The sequence below is a fragment of the Lissotriton helveticus genome, chromosome 5_1, assembly GCF_964261635.1.
Source record: "Lissotriton helveticus chromosome 5_1, aLisHel1.1, whole genome shotgun sequence".
NCBI lineage: Eukaryota > Metazoa > Chordata > Amphibia > Caudata > Salamandridae > Lissotriton > Lissotriton helveticus.
In genome coordinates this window covers 563,374,224-563,390,445 of record NC_136065.1, presented here as the reverse complement: position 1 = coordinate 563,390,445, position 16,222 = coordinate 563,374,224, and positions in this window count along the sequence as shown.

The window sequence follows — 16,222 nt, the reverse complement described above, 5'->3', positions numbered from 1 at the left end:
GCAGTGGATTGCGGGTGCGCGATATATAGTTAGTGCAACTAACTATATATGGAATTTCAATGGTTTTGTGTGAGTAAAATAAGGTTTTTTAAATGCTAATTCCTAACTATATATGGTCTATAACCTATGGTTTTTTCAGTGAATTTTCAAGGTTTTGTAAATGCTAATTCCTAACTATATATGGTCTATAACCTATGGTTTTTTCAGTGAATTTCAATGGTTTTTTAATAGCAAATATCATAAGCTGTCGAATGTCAAGTACGTGGTAAGTGAAAACATTTTCGTGTTTATGCACACTGATCTGCTTTGAATGGTGCCCCCCCCCCTCATTTCTATTAGGAGTACTCTCTCTTTGCAGATAGTGAAAGGTAGTTAACGCAGGCCTTTGCCCCCGTTGTAATCCGTCGTGCCTGCTTCTCTCTCCATTTGATTGATTGTTATCCAAGTATTTACTGTTTTAGAATTAGTTCTCTTTGGTTCATTCTCTATTTACAAACAAACACAGAGTCGCAATACTCTGTTTAGTCTTTGCAGATAACGAAAAATCGTGTAAAAAAAAAGAAAAGGAATCGAGCAAAATCAGTAGGCCACTAATGGGATCTCTTTTTGACCTCGCTAAAATAGAAACATTAGGAACAACCCCTCATGACAAATACAAAACTAGTGAGATGAACTGAACTCCACACAATGATGGCTGCAAAACAGCTCGGCTCCGCCACCCACCCCGCCCAAAATAACGATAAAGAGCGGCTGCCATGATTGGTTGCGGAATGGCCACGACGGAGCTACGAAATGGTGCTGCTCTCATGCTAACCCCAGCTTCAGTCTGAAACATCCAGAAACACTGTAGACTACCAATTCGATCAGTTCCGGTAGCGCCCCAATGTAACCCGGTAGAGAAGAACTAGCCCTCCCCTCTTTGACTGATGGTTCTTGTTGCCTGTCCCTTCTGTTGTCATTTAACAGAACTATTTAGCCTGCTGAAAGGGGTTGTGTTCCGACCGCTGGTTGGTGGAGACATTTTGACTATATTCTGGACCTGCGTTGTCGCGTAATGCGTCATATGACGCGCCGCGTTAGCGCATCCGGAAGTCATCCGGGGCGCGCAGCGCGTAACGTAAGCATAACAAGTCATGTGACTTGTTAATAAAACTTTTCATTGGTTCATTTTACTTTTCTTATTGTAATGATGAAAGGCTTGGTCATATGACCTAAAAATTACGCTTTTCATTACTTCCGAACATTATTTTTTCTTAAATATATGTTATAATGTTCCAGGCTAATGTACTTTCCCGGAAATTTTACAACTGTCCTGCAAGTAAAATATATTCTTTTTTCGAGAAAAAGAGCGTTTCTTCGTCCCATGACGGAGCCGTTGAGCAAAAGAGGGTCGACCTGCTGTCTTAGTCGCCGATACGCCTGAATATGAGATTCTTATCGATCACTTTATGTTGCAGGAATAGAAAACACAACAGCCCTTGACCATTTATCTTTACTGCGTTCCTTCGTATTATACCTTTTACCCTTCATGTAATTGGTCTGCTTTATTTCACTTGCCTTTTAATGATTCTAAAACAGTGACTATTATTAAAAACTTTACCAATGTATATACTACTACCATGTTTTCTTTTAAAAACCTTTATTGTGAAAATTTCATTATACAAATACGAGCCTATAACCACGTGGGCCTGCCACGGAGCAAACTGTAATCGTATATGATGAATAGACATTTACACTGTAGAGGAACGTAACGGGCGGGCCATTAGGTTGCAAGAACTAAGGTGTCTAACAGTTACGGAATCGGTGGACGTACATTTTATAATTAAAATACGACAGGGCCAGTTACAATAAAATTATCTAGATATACATTTGCGGGCAAGTACCATGGGTGACGTTAATTCGAACTTTCAACAGTACAGTAATCAATAACACATCAGAACTTAATATCAATAGGGATGTCGAAATATTCAATCAATTCTCGTCCCCGCCCGCCATGTGCTTCAAAACTGCATACGTATCTCGTGATTTCAAGGTTCTGCAACCAGTACACAACAAGGAGTTACGAGTCCCATTTATTCCGGCGCCATTTTGGGCGAGGACGGGCAGGTCCAGCATATAGTCAAAATGTCTCTACCAACCATCGACTATGATGATGTTCATATGCTGTATTTATTAGAGTAACACTCATCTGTCCACATGATATTAATTTGCCACAATCTAAACATGTCATTTTAATCTTTCCAAAGTTCTTCTAAATATTTGGGACCGTTTCCCTTGCCTCTGAAGCTCTCAGTGCCACTTCTTTGATGAATGTACTAGCAGGTCAGGGGTTCTCCTCCAAATCTCTCTTTTATGCAGCACTATAATTAATTGGTGCCACCTCTCCATATGACGATGCATGGTATAGTTACCACAACTATATTTTTTTTCGGTTCCTCTGGAGAGTTCATCGTGGCAGATGAAGCGTGTAACGTACCGGGCATTTACCTTTTTTTGCATGTACAGGAAAGGAAAAAAAAAATCGAGCGTCCGAGTTCTAAGGTGTCCCAGGGCCATTTTAGTGGACCAGGCCCAAATCCAAAGAACAGGCCGCCATTTTGAGAGTCCTCTTGCAGCCGCCTGTCGCTGTAGCATCAAGAGCAGCCGAAACTCAGCTGAATGGCAACTGAAACGGTAAAGGGGCGCCCCACTACAGCAGACGAGCCTCCACCTAGGAAGGCCCATTCACGCCGCCTCCCCCCCCCCTTCGGGCACCCCACGCCGTTATTCGGAGCAGTATTGTAGGATGGCCACACCAGTGCGGCAACTTGCTAGACATCACCTCGGTGGTAACCGAATCTCAACGCCTTGTGGTGTCTTCTATTCAGAAAACATTGTTATGCTGCCTTCGACCTATTCGCCGCAAGTGCGCACACAACTCAACTGCATAGCTTGCTAGACACCACCTCGGTGCCATCCGGATCTTGGAATCTCAGCGCCTTTTGGTGTCTTCTCTTCAGAAAATATTGTTGCGCTGCCTTTGGCCCCATTCGCACATCAGTCCGCTACTGACGCCATCTCACAGGCTAATGGGGCGCCCCACGTCGACTTTCAGCATTGTAGGATGACCACACCAGTACAGCAACTTGTTAGACATCACCTCGGTGCCATCCGGATCTCGGCGCCCCACTGCAGATGAAGTGCCTCTCAACTATGAAACCACCACGGTGACATCCGGATCTTGGCGCGTTGTGCTGCCTTCGGCCTATTCGCACATCGGTCCGCTACTGACGCCATCTCACAGGCTAATGGGGCGACCCACGCCGAGTTTCAGCATTGTAGGATGACCACACCAGTACAGCAACTTGCTAGACATCACCTCGGTGCCATCCGAATCTTGGCATCTCAACGCCTAGTGGTATCTTCCATACAGAAAATATTGTTACGCTGCCTTTGGCCCCATTCGCACATCGGTCCGCAACTTAGACATCACCTCGGTGCCATCCGGATCTTGGCATCTCAGCGCCTTGTGGTGTCTTCTACTCCGAAAATATTGTAGAAAATATTGTTGCGCTGCCTTTGGCCCCATTCGCACATCAGTCCGCTACTGACACCATCTCACAGGCCAACAGGGCGCCCCACGCCGACTTTTACCATTGTACGATGGCCACACCAGTGCCACAACTTGCTAGACACCACCTCGGTGCCATCCGGATCTTGGCATCTCAGCGCCTTGTGGTGTCTTCAAATCAGAAAATATTGTTGCGCTGCCTTTGGCCCCATTCGCACATCGGTCCGCTACTGACGCCATCTCACAGGCCAACGGGGCGCCCCACGCCGACTTTCAACATTGTAGGATGGCCACAGAAGTGCGACAACTTACTAGACACCACCTCGGTGCCATCCGGATCTTGGCGCGTTGTGCTGCCTTCGGCCTATTCGCACATCGGTCCGCTACTGACGCAAACTCACAGGCCAACGGGGCGCCCCACGCCGACTTTCAGCATTGTAGGATGGCCACACCAGTGCACCTTACTAGACACCACCTCGGTGCCATCCGGATCTTGGCGCGTAGTGAAGCTGCAGCAGCTGCAAATAAGCTTCAGACAGTGTTACAACCGCTGCTCAGAACTCTCAACTATGACACCACCTCGGTGCCATCCGGATCTTGGCGCGTTGCGCTGCCTTTGGCCCCATTCGCACATCGGTCCGCTACTGCCGCCATCTCACAGGCCAACGGGGCGCCCCACGCCGACTTTCAACATTGTAGGATGGCCACACCAGTGCGGCAACTTACTAGACACCACCTCGGTGCCATCCGGATCTTGGCGCGTTGTGCTGCCTTCGGCCTATTCGCACATCGGTCCGCTACTGACGCAAACTCACAGGCCAACGGGGCGCCCCACGCCGACTTTCAGCATTGTAGGATGGCCACACCAGTGCTGCAACTTGCTGGACACCACCTCGGTGCCATCCGGATCTTGGCGCGTTGTATTGCCTTCGGCCTATTCGCACATCGGTCCGCTACTGACGCCGCCTCACGTGCCAATGTATTTTCTCCGCATTTTATACCCTATGCCGCATAACAGGTCATGTGACTTGTTTATAAAACTTTTCATTGGTTCATTTTACTTTTGGTTTCCTAATGATGGAAGGCTTGATCATATGACCTAAAAACAACACTTTTCATTGGATGAAAACTTTTTTTTTTCCCAAACGATGAAAGCCCCACCTTGTTTCTGGATGTTTCAGACTGAAGCTGGCGTCAGCATGAGAGCACCACCATCTCGTAGCTCCGTCGTGGTCATTCCGCGAGCAATCATGGCAGCCGCTCCCCACCAGAAGCCTGCAGGAGTCGGGGCCCCCAAAACTTTTGATGAATTCTCAAGGCGGAGGGGACGCTTTCGAGAATGGGGTCCAAGACCTAGCAGACAAGCGTCCGATTTCCAAGGTGTCCCAGGGCCATTTCAGTGGACCAGGCCCAAAAAGGAAACAGCCTGCCGCCATTTTGAGAGTCCTGTGACAGCCGCCTATCGCTGCACCGCAAGAGTGGGCGCAACTCAGCTGAATTGCGGCTTTTGACACAGTGGACCAAAAACGGACGGAATGGCAACTGAAACGGTAAAGGGGCGCCCCACTACAACAGATGACACTCCACCTGGAGAGGCCCGTTCACGCCGCCTCCCCCGGGGCGCCCCACGCCGTTATTCGGAGCAGCATTGTAGGATACCAAAACCAGTGCGGCAACTTACTGGACATCACCTTGGTGCCATCGTTCTGCTGCCTTGGAACTATTCGCACAACAGTTTGCTACTGATGACCCACCCCCCGCGACGCCCCACGCCGGAAATCTGGACGTTGTGCTGGGTTGGGACTATTCGCACAGCCGACCGCTACTTCGTTGTTTTTCCCTAAAAATGTTTATATGTTATTACTATTTTTGTTTTCTTGTATATATTTATAAATTATTAAAGTTTTATAATCTTACTACTTTGTCGGAGTGCTATATATTTTTTATGTGACACATAATTGTAAAAACTTTGATGTACAAAGAGTCATCCCTGGAATCTTCCGCTTCAGACTCGGTCCCCTCCCCAATCACAATACAGGATGGTTTTCAGATAATAGCAACGCTTCTGCTGTGACGGATCTCATCGAGTGTGGGCCTTGATCTACTATAACTCCTTTGAAGAGGGGTGATTCTTTACAGCTGTGGCCATAAACTACATCTGCAGGGCTAGCTGATACCCTAGTACCAGCCTGGACAATCGGACACAGAGGAAAAGGAGTGTCAGAGGGTGCGGTAGTGAATAGGGCGAAAGGGAGGTGTCGGGCAGGCACAGGGTGTGATTCTCAGGGAAGAGCAGCGCAGATGGGGGGAGGTTTATTACCCATGCATAAGACAGAGAGCGGGGGTGACCACTGCCTGGGGGAGATGCTTGCGAGGGTGGGGAGCCATGCTAAGGATCGACAGCGTGCACAGAGTGGGTCTGGTCAAGGCATCTAAAATGGCTGCCGTGCACGACAAAAGTGTGGCATTTGAAAAAAGACAAGATGGCGCAGACAATGTTTTTCAACACTTCCTGATTTCCTTCGAATCGAACGTTAACAGACGTTGGGGCATATTACCAAAGTTAAGCGATATTTATACCTAACGATGCTTAGCAACGACTTTTTTACCGTCAGAAATTATCGCAGATAAACCTTGCTATTATCAAGGTTTATCGCAAATACGATAAAAAACGACCGCAATGCATTAATATCGCTGAAAACTCAGCGATATTCATGCATTACCGAGCTAATGCTCTTAGCCATGTTATCCACCTCCCATTGGATAACATGGCTAAGAACTGCTCAGGGCAGGTGCTAGCTTTTGGAGATATCTCGAATATTTCCAAAAGTTGATAATAGGAGATAGCGATGTTAGCGACTGTTTCCAGTCGCTAACATCTTGGCATGCCCACTTTGCATGTCATTAGTGATAAATATCACTCACATGCAAAGTGGGGCCCAAGATGGTCGCTATCTCCTACTAGCCGTCGCTAAGTTTCGTGCAAATCCATTCAGCCGTTCGATTATTATTATTATTTTTTTTTTTTGCCCCGCGGGGCCCTTTTAAAACCTCCACATCAAACCTAGGGGGTCAGCGAGGATCTACTATGCCCCCTTATGGTCATTTGCCCCTTCGCTTTGGCCTCCTCTTGTCTCTCGATCCTACCGAGAGACAAGATGGCGGCCGCTACGGACTGTTTGGAATGTTTACAGACACCGGAGAGCCAATCAGCTTCGCTTCGCAAAGCTCCGTAACGCGAAAAGTACGCGAAGCGGTGCGCTGTTACAGATATATATCTTTTTTTGAACGTTAATTTCTCAAAATCCACTGGAGCACATATATTGAGATCTAGCAAAGGCACATCGGACTACCAGTCCCTACAATTTTGCCAAGTTTCGTGCAAATCCATTCAGCTGTTCGATTATTATTATTTTTTATTTTTTTTGCCCCGCGGGGCCCTTTTAAAACCTCCACATCAAACCTAAACGGTCAGGGAGGATCTACTATGCCCCCTTATGGTCATTTGCCCCTTCGGTTTGGCCTCCGCTTGTCTCTCGATCCTACCGAGAGACAAGATGGCGGCCGCTACGGACTGTTTGGAATGTTTACAGACGCCGGAGAACCAATCAGCTTCGCTTCACAAAGCTCCGTTGCGCGAAAAGTACGCGAACTGGAGCGCTGCCCGGTCCGCTGTTACAGATATATATCTTTTTTTAAACGTTAATTTCTCAAAATCCACTGGAGCACATATATTGAGACCTACAAAAGGCACATCGGGCTACCAGTCTCTACAATTTTGCCAAGTTTCGTGCAAATCCATTCAGCCGTTCGGGCTAAAAGTGAGGCCAACCGCCCTATGGAAAACTCAATGTTAAAAACACGTTTTGGGACCCCCCTTTTTTCTCGACCCCCCCTGGACGAACCCCCCCCCAATTTTCAGGGGCTGCTCAGAAACAAAATGTGCCATTTTCCTGAAAATTTCAGCCAATTCCGTCCACAAACGCCAAAGTTATTAGACATAGAATTTTCAAAAAACCCATAGAGAAAAAATCCTAACTATATATACCTACTGGCGACCGCCAGTAGGTAATATACATATATATATATACATATACATATATATATATATATACATATATACATATACATATATACATATATATATATACATATACATATATACATATATATATATATATATATATATATATTACCTACTGGCGGTCGCCAGTAGGTATATATAGTTAGGATTTTTTCTCTATGGGTTTTTTGAAAATTCTATGTCTAATAACTTTGGCGTTTGTGGACGGAATCGGCTGAAATTTTCAGGAAAATGGCACATTTTGTTTCTGAGCAGCCCTTGAAAATTTGGGGGGGGTTCGTCCAGTGGGGGCCGAGAAAAAAGGGGGGTCCCAAAACGTGTTTTTAACATTGAGTTTTCCATAGGGCGGTTGGCCTCACTTTTAGCCCGAACGGCTGAATGGATTTGCACGAAACTTGGCAAAATTGTAGGGACTGGTAGCCCGATGTGCCTTTTGTAGGTCTCAATATATGTGCTCCAGTGGATTTTGAGAAATTAACGTTTAAAAAAAGATATATATCTGTAACAGCGGACCGGTTAGCGCTCTGGTTCGCGGACTTTTCGCGCAACGGAGCTTTGTGAAGCGAAGCTGATTGGTTCTCCGGCGTCTGTCAACATTCCAAACAGTCCGTAGCGGCCGCCATCTTGTCTCTCGGTAGGATCGAGAGACAAGAGGAGGTCAAAACAAAGGGGGAAATAACTATAAGGGGGCATAGTAGATCCTCGCTGACCCCCTAGGTTTGATGTGGAGGTTTTAAAAGGGCCCCGCGGGGCAAAAAAAAATAATAATAATAATAATCGAACGGCTGAATGGATTTGCACGAAACTTGGCAAAATTGTAGGGACTGGTAGCCCGATGTGCCTTTGCTAGGTCTCAATATATGTGCTTCAGTGGATTTTGAGAAATTAACGTTCAAAAAAAGATATATATCTGTAACAGCGCACCGCTTCGCGTACTTTTCGCGTTACGGAGCCTTGCGAAGCGAAGCTGATTGGCTCTCCGGTGTCTGTAAACATTCCAAACAGTACGTAGCGGCCGCCATCTTGTCTCTCGGTAGGATCGAGAGACAAGAGGAGGCCAAAGCGAAGGGGCAAATGACCATAAGGGGGCATAGTAGATCCTCGCTGACCCCCTAGGTTTGATGTGGAGGTTTTAAAAGGGCCCCGCGGGGCAAAAAAAAAAACAAAAAAATAATAATCGAACGGCTGATGACCATAAGGGGGCATAGTAGATCCTCGCTGACCCCCTAGGTTTGATGTGGAGGTTTTAAAAGGGCCCCGCGGGGCAAAAAAAAAAAATAATAATAATAATCGAACGGCTGAATGGATTTGCACGAAACTTGGTAAAATATTAGGGACTGGTAGCCCGATGTGCCTTTGCTATGTCTCAATATATGTGCTTCAGTGCATTTTGAGAAATTAACGTTCAAAAACAAGATATATATCTGTAACAGCGCTCCGCTTCGCGGAGATAAAATGATATCTGTATTACCTAGCTGTTGCTAACACCAGTTAGCGACGGCTAGTAGGAGATAGCGACCATCTTGGGTCCCACTTTGCATGTGAGTGATATTTATCACTAATGACATGCAAAGTGGGCATGCCAAGATGTTAGCGACTGGAAACAGTCGCTAACATCGCTATCTCCTATTATCAACTTTTGGAAATATTCGAGATAAGCGCGAATATCTCCAAAAAGTAACAGCTGCCCTGAGCAGTTCTTAGCCATGTTATCCAATGGGAGGTGGATAACATGGCTAAGAGCATTAGCTCGGTAATGCATGAATATCGCGGAGTTTTCAGCGATATTAATGCATTGCGCTCGTTTTTTATCGTATTTGCGATAAACCTTGATAATAGCAAGGTTTATCTGCGATAATTTCTGACGGTAAAAAAATCTTTGCAATGCATCGTTAGGGATAAATATCGCTTAACTTTGGTAATATGCCCCAACGTCTGTTAACGTTCGATTCGAAGGAAATCAGGAATTGTTGAAAAACATTGTGTGCGCCATCTTGTCTTTTTTCAAATGCCACACTTTTGTCGTGCACGGCAGCCATTTTAGATGCCTTGACCAGATCCACTCTGTGCACGCTGTCGATCCTTAGCATGGCTCCCCACCCTCGCAAGCATCTCCCCCAGGCAGTGGTCACCCCCGCTCTCTGTTTTATGCATGGGTAATAAACCTCCCCCCATCTGCGCTGTTCTTCCCTGAGAATCACACCCTGTGCCCGCCCGACACCTCCCTTTCGCCCTATTCACTACCGCACCCTCTGACACTCCTTTTCCTCTGTGTCCGATTGTCCAGGCCGGTCCTAGGCTATCAGCTAGCCCTGCAGATGTAGTTTATGGCCACAGCTGTAAAGAATCACCCGTCTTCAAAGGAGTTATAGTAGATCAAGGCCCACACTCGATGAGATCCGTCACAGCAGAAGCGTTGCTATTATCTGAAAACCATCCTGTATTGTGATTGGGGAGGGGACCGAGCGTGAAGCGGAAGATTCCAGGGATGACTCTTTGTACATCAAAGTTTTTACAATTATGTGTCACATTAAAAATATATAGCACTCCGACAAAGTAGTAAGATTATAAAACTTTAATAATTTATAAATATATACAAGAAAACAAAAATAGTAATAACATATAAACATTTTTAGAGAAAAACAACGAAGTAGCGGTCGGCTGTGCGAATAGTCCCAACGCAGCACAACGTCCAGATTTCCGGCGTGGGGCGTCGCGGGGGGTGGGTCATCAGTAGCAAACTGTTGTGCGAATAGTTCCAAGGCAGCAGAACGCGCCGAAATCTAGATGACACGAAAGTGATGTCTAGTAAGTTGCCACCCAGCAAATAACGGCGTGGGGCGTCGCGGGGGGTGGGTCATCAGTAGCAAACTGTTGTGCGAATAGTTCCAAGGCAGCAGAACGATGGCACCAAGGTGATGTCCAGTAAGTTGCCGCACTGGTTTTGGTATCCTACAATGCTGCTCCGAATAACGGCGTGGAGCGCCCCGGGGGAGGCGGCGTGAACGGGCCTCTCCAGGTGGAGTCTCATCTGTTTTAGTGGGGCGCCCCTTTACCGTTTCAGTTGCCATTCCGTCCGCTTTTGGTCCACTGTGTCAAAATCCGCCATTCAGCTGAGTTGCGCCCACTCTTGCGGTGCAGCGATAGGCGGCTGTCACAGGACTCTCAAAATGGCGGCAGGCTGTTTCCTTTTTGGGCCTGGTCCACTGAAATGGCCCTGGGACACCTTGGAAATCGGACGCTTGTCTGCTAGGTCTTGGACCCCATTCTCGAAAGCGTCCCCTCCGCCTTGAGAATTCATCAAAAGTTTTGGGGGCTCCGACTCCTGCAGGCTTCTGGTGGGGAGCGGCTGCCATGATTGCTCGCGGAATGACCACGACTGAGCTACGAGATGGTGGTGCTTTCATGCTGACGCCAGCTTCAGTCTGAAACATCCAGAAACAAGGTGGGGCTTTCATCGTTTGGGGGAAAAAAAAAGTTTTCATCCAATGAAAAGTGTTGTTTTTAGGTCATATGATCAAGCCTTCCATCATTAGGAAACCAAAAGTAAAATGAACCAATGAAAAGTTTTATAAACAAGTCACATGACCTGTTATGCGGCATAGGGTATAAAATGCGGAGAAAATACGTTGGCACGTGAGGCGGCGTCAGTAGCGGACCGATGTGCGAATAGGCCGAAGGCAATACAACGCGCCAAGATCCGGATGGCACCGAGGTGGTGTCATAGTTGAGAGTTCTGAGCAGCGGTTGTAACACTGTCTGAAGCTTATTTGCAGCTGCTGCAGCTTCACTACGCTCCAAGATCAGGATGGCACCGAGGTGGTGTGTAGGAAGTTGCCGCACTGGTGTGGCCATCCTACAATGCTGAAAGTCGGCGTGGGGTGCCCCGTTGGCCTGTGAGTTTGCGTCAGTAGCGGACCGATGTGCGAATAGGCCGAAGGCAGCACAACGCGCCAAGATCCGGATGGCACCGAGGTGGTGTCTAGTAAGTTGTCGCACTTCTGTGGCCATCCTACAATGTTGAAAGTCGGCGTGGGGCGCCCCGTTGGCCTGTGAGATGGTGTCAGTAGCGGACTGATGTGTGAATGGGGCCAAAGGCAGCGCAACAATATTTTCTACTATATTTCCGGTGTAGAAGACACCACAAGGCGCTGAGATGCCAAGATCCGGATGGCACCGAGGTGGTGTGTAGCAAGTTGCCGCACTGGTGTGGCCATCCTACAATGCTGAAAGTCGGCGTGGGGCGCCCCGTTGGCCTGTGAGATGGCGTCAGTAGCGGACCGATGTGCGAATAGGCCGAAGGCAGCACAACAATATTTTCTGACTGACACCACAAGGCGCTGAGATGCCAAGATCCGGATGGCACCGAGGTGATGTCTAAGTTGCGGACTGATGTGCGAATGGGGCCAAAGGCAGCGTAACAATATTTTTTGTATGGAAGATACCACTAGGCGTTGAGATGCCAAGATTCGGATGGCACTGAGGTGATGTCTAGCAAGTTGGTGTGGTCATCCTACAATGCTGAAACTCGGCGTGGGTCACCCCATTAGCCTGTGAGATGGCGTCAGTAGCGGACCGATGTGCGAATAGGCCGAAGGCAGCACAACGCGCCAAGATCCGGATGTCACCGTGGTGGTTTCATAGTTGAGAGGCACTTCATCTGCAGTGGGGCGCCGAGATCCGGATGGCACCGAGGTGATGTCTAGCAAGTTGCTGTACTGGTGTGGTCATCCTACAATGCTGAAACTCGGCGTGGGTCGCCCCATTAGCCTGTGAGATGGCGTCAGTAGCGGACCGATGTGCGAATAGGCCGAAGGCAGCACAACGCGCCAAGATCCGGATGTCACCGTGGTGGTTTCATAGTTGAGAGGCACTTCATCTGCAGTGGGGCGCCGAGATCCGGATGGCACCGAGGTGATGTCTAGCAAGTTGCTGTACTGGTGTGGTCATCCTACAATGCTGAAACTCGGCGTGGGTCGCCCCATTAGCCTGTGAGATAGCTGTTCTTTGGATTTGGGCCTGGTCCACCAAAATGGCCCTGGGACACCTTAGAACTCGGACGCTCGATTTTTTTTTCCTTTCCTGTACATGCAAAAAAAGGTAAATGCCCGGTACGTTACACGCTTCATCTGCCACGATGAACTCTCCAGAGGAACCGAAAAAAAATATAGTTGTGGTAACTATACCATGCATCGTCATATGGAGAGGTGGCACCAATTAATTATAGTGCTGCATAAAAGAGAGATTTGGAGGAGAACCCCTGACCTGCTAGTACATTCATCAAAGAAGTGGCACTGAGAGCTTCAGAGGCAAGGGAAACGGTCCCAAATATTTAGAAGAACTTTGGAAAGATTAAAATGACATGTTTAGATTGTGGCAAATTAATTTCATGTGGACAGATGAGTGTTACTCTAATAAATACAGCATATGAACATCATCATAGTCGATGGTTGGTAGAGACATTTTGACTATATCCTGGACCTGCCCGTCCTCGCCCAAAATGGCGCCAGAATAAATGGGACTCGTAACTCCTTGTTGTGTACTGGTTGCAGAACCTTGAAATCACGAGATACGTATGCAGTTTTGAAGCACATGGCGGGCGGGGACGAGAATTGATTGAATATTTCGACATCCCTATTGATATTAAGTTCTGATGTGTTATTGATTACTGTACTGTTGAAAGTTCGAATTAACGTCACCCATGGTACTTGCCCGCAAATGTATATCTAGATAATTTTATTGTAACTGGCCCTGTCGTATTTTAATTATAAAATGTACGTCCACCGATTCCGTAACTGTTAGACACCTTAGTTCTTGCAACCTAATGGCCCGCCCGTTACGTTCCTCTACAGTGTAAATGTCTATTCATCATATACGATTACAGTTTGCTCCGTGGCCGGCCCACGTGGTTATAGGCTCGTATTTGTATAATGAAATTTTCACAATAAAGGTTTTTAAAAGAAAACATGGTAGTAGTATATACATTGGTAAAGTTTTTAATAATAGTCACTGTTTTAGAATCATTAAAAGGCAAGTGAAATAAAGCAGACCAATTACATGAAGGGTAAAAGGTATAATACGAAGGAACGCAGTAAAGATAAATGGTCAAGGGCTGTTGTGTTTTCTATTACTGCAACATAAAGTGATCGATAAGAATCTCATATTCAGGCGTATCGGCGACTAAGACAGCAGGTCGACCCTCTTTTGCTCAACGGCTCCGTCATGGGACGAAGAAACGCTCTTTTTCTCGAAAAAAGAATATATTTTACTTGCAGGACAGTTGTAAAATTTCCGGGAAAGTACATTAGCCTGGAACATTATAACATATATTTAAGAAAAAATAATGTTCGGAAGTAATGAAAAGCGTAATTTTTAGGTCATATGACCAAGCCTTTCATCATTACAATAAGAAAAGTAAAATGAACCAATGAAAAGTTTTATTAACAAGTCACATGACTTGTTATGCTTACGTTACGCGCTGCGCGCCCCGGATGACTTCCGGATGCGCTAACGCGGCGCGTCATATGACGCATTACGCGACAACGCAGGTACAGAATATAGTCAAAATGTCTTCACCAACCAGCGGTCGGAACACAACCCCTTTCAGCAGGCTAAATAGTTCTGTTAAATGACAACAGAAGGGACAGGCAACAAGAACCATCAGTCAAAGAGGGGAGGGCTAGTTCTTCTCTACCGGGTTACATTGGGGCGCTACCGGAACTGATCGAATTGGTAGTCTACAGTGTTTCTGGATGTTTCAGACTGAAGCTGGGGTTAGCATGAGAGCAGCACCATTTCGTAGCTCCGTCGTGGTCATTCCGCAACCAATCATGGCAGCCGTTCTTTATCGTTATTTTGGGCGGGGTGGGTGGCGGAGCCAAGCTGTTTTGCAGCCATCATTGTGTGGAGTTCAGTTCATCTCACTAGTTTTGTATTTGTCATGAGGGGTTGTTCCTAATGTTTCTATTTTAGCGAGGTCAAAAAGAGATCCCATTAGTGGCCTACTGATTTTGCTCGATTCCTTTTCTTTTTTTTTACACGATTTTTCGTTATCTGCAAAGACTAAACAGAGTATTGCGACTCTGTGTTTGTTTGTAAATAGAGAATGAACCAAAGAGAACTAATTCTAAAACAGTAAATACTTGGATAACAATGAATCAAATGGAGAGAGAAGCAGGCACGACGGATTACAATGGGGGCAAAGACCTGCGTTAACTACCTTTCACTATCTGCAAAGAGAGAGTACTCCTAATAGAAATGAGGGGGGGGGGGGCACCATTCAAAGCAGATCAGTGTGCATAAACACGAAAATGTTTTCACTTACCACGTACTTGACATTCGACAGCTTATGATATTTGCTATTAAAAAACCATTGAAATTCACTGAAAAAACCATAGGTTATAGACCATATATAGTTAGGAATTAGCATTTACAAAACCTTGAAAATTCACTGAAAAAACCATAGGTTATAGACCATATATAGTTAGGAATTAGCATTTAAAAAACCTTATTTTACTCACACAAAACCATTGAAATTCCATATATAGTTAGTTGCACTAACTATATATCGCGCACCTGCAATCCACTGCTGATGATGTCACATATTACATCATTCATGACATGGTCAGTGACATCACTGATGACATCACTGATGACATCTCAAATGACATCACTGATGACATCACTAATGACATCTCATTTGACATCATTCTTGTGCTAATACGATAAACCTCTTCAGACTCTAATATAATCTTAGATACACTCAGTGTATACAGACACTCACACACTTCCACTCATCCATGGAGTTACTCACACACCCAGTCAGTCATGCAAAGAAACAATCTCATCTCCATTTCTTCAACTATACAGTTAAACACACCTTACTTATTGAAACATATACTAACACATATTTACTCTCTTATACAATCCCTGATACAAGTTCACAATGATCGATACAACCACTCACTCATTCGGTGGCTCTCATGCACAGTTATTTATATATGCCAACTCTCACATGTACTGTGTTTTACATATGTACTTACTATGACATGTAGCATTGAGATATCCATTTACTCATCAATACACTCATGCACACAGTCAACTGCCCATGTAGCTGTTTCCACATGCACTCTTGAACTCATACACCTAGTGAATAAACTGTTCACACATCTATGCATAGAGTCACACACCTTTCAGCCACCCCCACACAAACTCAATCTCCCATAGAAATACTTGGGCAAGCAAATAATAACACATATAGCCTCTCGTATAGCTAATGATCAACACATGCAGCAGTTTACAGAACAACAGACATAATGATGCACAAATTAAGACAGTTTAGTCACTAACCCATGCATTCAGTGAGACACATTTAATCACTCACTCATACAGTCAGTCACGCACCTACTAAATCCTTCATCCAGACACTTATACATCCACTCATTCTTCAATATGTAAGATATATTTTAACTTTACAGAAACATACAGTCACTGGATGTTGTCATCAGTGATGTCATCAGTGATGTCATTTGAGATGTCATCAGTGATGTCATCAGTGATGTCACTGACCATGTCATGAATGATGTAAT